Raw genomic sequence first — 7,042 nt, 5'->3', positions numbered from 1 at the left:
AGGCCTGAAAAAGCTTGAAGGGGCTTGAGACCCCATATGAACAACAATGCTCACCAACCAGAGCTTCCAGGGACTAAACCACTACCCAAAAACTATACATGGACTGACCCTGGACTCCAACTGTATAGGTAGCAATGAATAGCCTAGTAAGAGCACCAGTGGAAGGGGAAGCCCTTGGTCCTGCCAAGGCTGGACCCCCAGTGAACGGGATTCTTGTGGGGGAAGGCAGTAATGAGGGGAGGATGGGGAGGGAAACACCCATATAGAAGGGGATGAGAGGGGTTAGGGGCATGTTAGCCTGGAAACTGGAAAAGCGAATAACGTTTGAAATGTAAATAAGAAATACCCAACTCAATAAAGATGTGGGGAAAAGTTATTCTCAGACTGAGTATAGATGCCATGAGTGTAGATGTGAGGCTCCTAACAGTCTAGGGAACCAACAAAGCTTACAGAAGTCACAGAGAACTTTATAGTGAAGGAAAGTCTAAGCTCAGAGCTCTAGCCCAAATGAACTAAGGAGAAATTGTTTCCTATTAAAGAAAGATCATTAACAGGATTCCAATGCTAGTAATGTTCAGTGCACAAAAGAGTAAAGAAATTGGGGCATATATACACAATGAGATACAATATAGCCATAAAGAACAATTAAGTTCTGTCCTTTGCAACAAATGAATGGAACTGAAAGATACTATGATGGGTAAAATAAGCAAGAGGGGAAAAGGCAAGAGTTGACATTCTGTCTTATGTAGATATTTAATTTGCATGTAGAATACTGATTCCTAGAGGGTATAAAAGTGTCCATGGATAAGCATTAGATTTGATCAGCACATTCTGCACACATGTGTTGAACTTTCTCACTAAACCTTACTAATACATACAGTTATTACACACTAATCAAAATGGAAATATTTTGTGGGTGGGTCAGTTGAGTCAGAGTCCATGGCAAAGAATACTCAGTGATACGCCAAGTTTTGACAGGATGCATATTGAAACGGGCCTTGATCAACTGAAGAAATTTACATTGGATTATAGGAGTATCATAAAACTACTGATGAATCTTATGCATGAAAATAACATGGTTCATGGAAGACTATTCAGGTTGCACTGTGATGACGGCTTCCTGGACAGCCAATTATAAGACAGTTGCAAAAATACAGGCGGGCAGGCAAGTGGCAGAAACTAGTGAAAAGTGGGTGGACTTCAAAGTGAATGCCAGCATGTTTAGACATTTCCAGGACTTAGTAATTGGTAGGGCTGTCAAGGGAGGAAGCAGATGACACACAGATGTCTAGCTTGGAAATCTCCTCAAAGAGGAAGGAACAAGAAAAACAGTAGATCTAACTGGGAAAACATAATTTATGTCTGTTCAGTTATTGAGCTGTGTGTTCATATAAGACACCCAAAGGGAGGCTGGAGGCTGGAATGATGGCTTGGTGGTTAAGAACACTGGCTGCTCTTCCAGCACCCACATGACAGCTCACAACTGTCTGTAACTCCAGTTCCTGGTAATCCAACAACCTTATATAACAACTTACAGTCATACATGCAGGCGAAAACGCTATGCACATTTAAATAATTAAACAAATAATTTGAAAAAGAGGAGGAGAAAGGAAGGAAGGAAGGAAGGAAGGAAGGAAGGAAGAAGGAGAAAGGAAGGAAGGAAGGAGGGAGGAAGGGAGGGAAGAAGGAGGGAAGGAAGGAAGGAAGGAAAAGAAAAGAAAAGGAGTATCAGATGTTGCTGAAAAGACAAGCAAATAGGAAGTGGACATGCGTCTCGATTTACCAGGAAAAGTAGATTTGTTCACCGTGAAAGAAACTACAAGAAGAAATATACCTTTCTTGTATTGTGAACATTAAAGACTTTATGAAAGTATCCTGGAACTCAAGACTGGAATATATGAAGGGAGAAAGATATATATCCTTTTGAGGACAAGGTATTAGACAGATCTCCTAACAGACAGACATAGGGAGAGGGGTTGTATCTAGATAATAAAAATGATGAATTTCCAAATATCTGGCTTCTCCCTAATACTCATGACCTGAAACAAAAGCATGACCACTTAAAGTTCTGTGGGCTTTTTTCCCATCAGTAGGGCTCTCTTGCCTGTAGACTACTTCAAAACCAGATTATGGCACCAGATCGGCAGGACTATCAGCTTCCCTGTCTTCATTCAAAGGGACCAATCCTAAATTTAGGGAAGAAGGTCCCTCAAAAACCCCCTTCTTTCAAGTGAATGCCAGCATGTTTAGACATTTCCAGGACTTAGTAATTGGTAGGGCTGTCAAGGGAGGAAGCAGATGACACACAGATGTCTAGCTTGGAAATCTCCTCAAAGAGGAAGGAACAAGAAAAACAGTAGATCTAACTGGAAAAACATAATTTATGTCTGTTCAGTTATTGAGCTGTGTGTTCATATAAGACACCCAAAGGGAGGCCCCATCTGCTCTGTGGAGGATCTTTCTTTGTGTGTGCTTGCTGGTATGTGTGTGTTTCCTCACCCCTGATTAAAAAAAAAAAACTTTCTTCACCATCTAAGTCTATCTGCTGTGTCTTAAGATTTCCCCCAAATGCTGCTTGTTGTGCTCAAGACTTTTCCTGACGTCTTATTTGGTAGAGAACATTGTGGAAGTAGTTCAATTAGAAGAGTATTTACCTAATATGCATTGGGTTATATCCCCAGCACCACACAAACAGCAATCAGGATGCGAAAGCAAGAGGTTCAAAAGACCAAGGTTCAGTTACATAGAGAGTTCGAGACCAGCTTGGGGACAGAAGATAGAGGAAAATAAAGAGTTTTCACTGAGACAACAGAAAGGATGACATATGCATTAGAGGACATGACCAGACCTTAGCCATACCATCATGACTCAAGAGCATAAAGTTGTGAACTCATTTGAAGGACTTTCCCTTCAGGAAAAAGGACCACTAAGGTGCCTAAGCCATTCTTCAGTTAAGCTGCCCATGTATTCAAAAGCCACTCTAAGTCAAGGCCCAGAAAGGCCCACAAATTCCTTGAGCAGGCAGCAGCCCTTGCATTGCCTGTGTGACATTATAGAATTCAAGAGTCACTGGATGTGGAAGCTCCCACCCTAACTGTTAAGGAAGGCAATGTGTAGCAGGGTCAGAGTCCCCACTGGAGGCCCTGAAAATATGCCACACAGTATTATGAGAGAGAAGGATATGCTAGAGTGGAGATTCTATGAATCTAGAAGTACCAAGAATGAGGAATAGCTTCCGAGGTAAACTATGAGAAGCAAGTGGAGTTAACCCAAGAGAGGGCTTATAAGGACACAAGATCACATCCACAAAATGGATACAGAACTTCGATACAGTGTTTGTTCTGCTGAGCTCTGGTTATGTCCAGGTTCTATCCTCTTTTCAGTGCCTTCATTCCTCCATGTACAAAGAGAATGCTTATTTTGTGCTGCTATACTGGAAAGGTGTGACTTTATTTTTTACTCTCTAAGGTCTCACAGCAAAGAGTTTTCTTAAGTATCAGCAGAGACTGAACTTTGCACTTTTAATAAATGTTGGAACTGTTGATACTTTGGGGACTCTTGAACTAAATACCATGTGCCTTTGGGGGCCAAGGGCAGAATGTTTGAATCTTAAATGTCACCCACAGGTTCATATTTTCAATGATTGACATTATTTGGCAAGGTTGTGCAAACTTTAAAAGTAGGGCTTAGGTGGAAGAACTAAGGGTGGTCCCTTAGGAGTATATCGCTGCTATCCACACTCTCTCACACAGCTATCCTCTACTGCAGGCTCACACCATCTTGGGGTCCTTCCCAAGCTCACAAGGCCAAGCAAACACCAACATACCAACATCTTGTCAGAGTGACAACATGTAAACAATACTGGAGGTAACTAAGTTATCAGGGAGGGATCCTCGTGAATGGAAGTAATGCCCATATAAAAGAGGTCCAGAGAACTATCTAGCCCATTCCACCATGTGAAGATTCAACAAGACCACAGGCCCTCAACAAATATCAAATTTGCCTTAATTTTAGACTTCCCAGCCTTCCAAAATGTGAAAAGTATCAGCAGTTCAAGATTCAACTGAACTCACTCTCTGATCCAATCCCTCAGGCTCATCCCTAGCACTACAACAGCACACCAGCTACACCCTTGCTTTTCCCCCCTCCATTCCTCCCATGGACCCCACAAACCAACTTCACCTGGCCTCCTTTCCCCAATTTTTGCTCAGGGAATCCCACTGAAGATGAGATGGAAAGATAGAAGATGGAGGACACCAGAAGAATATGGCTCCCTGACTCATCTAAGCAGGGCACATATGGGAATGCAGAGACTAAACTGACAAGCATGGGTTTGCATCAGGTCTTCTACGTATGTGTGGCTGTTAGCTTGGTGTTTTGCGCAACTTCTAACTCTGGAAGCAGGTATGTCTTTGGCACATGTGCCTACTCCTGGGACTCTTTTCCTCTTGTTGGGTTGCCTGTCCAGCCTCGGCGTAAGGGCTTTTGCCTTGTCTTACTGTTTTTCCTTGGTTGTGTTTGGTTGTTGTCTCTTAGAGGCCTGGTCTTTTCTGAAGGGACATGAAGAGAGAGTAGATCCAGGGGAGAGGGCAGATTTTGTGGAGCTTGGAGAAGCAGAGGGAGGAGAAACTATGGTTGAGATTATTACATGAGAGAAGAATCTGGTTTCAATTTTTTAAGAAAAAGGATTCAACTAAACTCTATCATTTGGACAAAACACCCATGAAATGAAATACAAAGATATAAATGTCACAATGATAGATAAAAATATAATGGATGCCTGCTAGGTAGTGAGCCTTCAACAAAATTCACAACATTTGATATTTCACTTAATCACAATCACTTTAAATTTCATATAAAAAAAACTGAACCCTAAGGTTGGACTAGTTTAAAATATAAGTCTACTTGCCTACAAAGACAAGGCTTATAGAAAATATGGGAATGAGTGTGTGCACCATAGGAATCCAAAGAGTATATTCTCATTTGGGAAGGGTAGAGTCAAGAAAAGCTAGAGAGAGTGCCAGCTGGAATTTAAAGGAAGAGTTTCACTAAAAACAAAACAACAAGGCTTCCAGGCAAGGGAGAACTGCATGAAGACAAAAGAGCATGTGGCAGACCATCAGTTCATGATGGAATGTTTGTATTCTTTCTGAATGCTACTGTACTACTAGATACACCGTCCCTACTACTGTGGGGGGGGGGGGGTAAAACAAAATAAATGATCGAGATATAATTCCTATTCTTTGGAAGCAGACAAGTTAGTAGAGATAAACAATACCAAATCAGGATGCTTGAATTAATAGGGTTATAAGTTACCCTGGAAGGTTAGGGATTGGGCCACTCATTTATTAGGGATGAGCGTTAAGTGAGCCTATGGTTTATATCAAAGATATGGTGCTGGGTAACAAGATGCTCAGTGGCTAGGGCCCCTCATTACCAAACCTAACAACCAGAGTTTGATCCCCAGAACCCACACGTTAGAAGGAAAAAATCAACTCCCACAAGTTGTTCTCCAACCTACATACCCACATGTCATAGCACGCATGTATACACACACACACACACACACACACACACACACACACACACACACACAAACTATGTCTTAGTTAGGGTTTCATTGCTGTAAAAAGACATAAATGGTCACAACAACTCATATAAAGGAAAACATTTAATTGGGCCTGACTTACAGATAAGAGGTTTAGTCTATTACCATCATGGCAGGAAGCACATCCAGGCAGAAGTGGTGCTGAAAAAGTAGCTGAGAGTTCTACATCTGGATCAGCAGGCAGCAGGAAGAGAGAGTGACACTGGGTCAGGCTTGAGCATCTGGAACCTCCCCTTCTTCCAACAAAGCCACACCCACTCCAACAAGGCCACACCTCCTAATAGTGCCACTCTCTGATGTTCAGGCATTCAAATCTATGACTCTATGGGGGCCATTCTTTTCCAAACTACCAAAAAAATATAAAAGTAAAAGATATGACACTGACAACAGCAGCAGAAAAGTCAACCAAAAGAAAAACATAACTCTGAGGGACTAGGAGAGGTTTAGCATGCAAAAGGTCACAGGGACATATGACTTCCACCTTTTAACATTTGAAGGAATGTCATAGAGTAAAGGGATTAATCCTTGTGTTTGACCCTAGAGAGCAAAACACAACCCAATGTAGGGAACCTGCAGAAAGCAGATTGTTTAACATAATGAACTTCTTACTAATGGGCTAAATATAGTACAGGATTCCTCAGGAAAATAGCTATTCCCAAATAGCTATTTCAGCAGGTGACTGGAAAAACACGGTAGCCAGGCATCCTGTGCAAATATTTTAATTTAGGTTCTGACTCCAACATTCTGGGATTCTAAGTCAGCATCCTGCCAGGAGTTAGGGGAGTGGGTTTTTGTTCGGAGGATTTTGTAGTTTGGGGGTTGTATTTTATAAATTTTATTTTTTTAAACTTGCAAATAAATAAAAACATTATTACATATCAGAATTTTACAGTATTTTATATAAAGAATAAAAAATATTTATTCGATACTGAAAGTGTAATGTTAAATGTACTACTCCATACCTGTTCTTAGTGTGTGGAAATTCACTTAGTTGTATAAAGTTTGAGCCCATTTGTCTTTGAAGTGCAAACTTTGGGGAATTTTACAGCACAACTTTGATCACTTCTGATTGATTTTTTTAAACTGATGTGGAGCTTATATCCTTAGCTTTTCAGGAAATATTTTGTGTTAGTCTCCAAATGTATTGTGATGGTAAATCCCACTCTGACATGAAAAAGGGGTGCTCTAATCAGAATGATGTATCTGTTGCCATAGATTACACAGTCCAGGAAGCAGGGTCCAGAACATATTTGACATGGTATGCATTTTGAAATAATAAGTCCACATTCTTTTTCAAGTCTTTAATTGTCCCACAGTCCCTTGAGCCCTTTGGGCTTTTTTGTTTGTTTGTTTGTTTGTTTGTTTGTTTGTTTGTCTGTAAGACAATCTCCCTTCTTCTGCCCTGCACTACAACAGTCTGGCCCATGGCATCTG

This window comes from Rattus norvegicus, chromosome 3 (assembly GCF_021556685.1).
Source record: "Rattus norvegicus strain SHRSP/BbbUtx chromosome 3, alternate assembly SHRSP_T2T, whole genome shotgun sequence".
In the NCBI taxonomy this organism is placed as follows: Eukaryota; Metazoa; Chordata; class Mammalia; order Rodentia; family Muridae; genus Rattus; species Rattus norvegicus.
Note: the sequence above shows the minus strand (reverse complement) of the source record.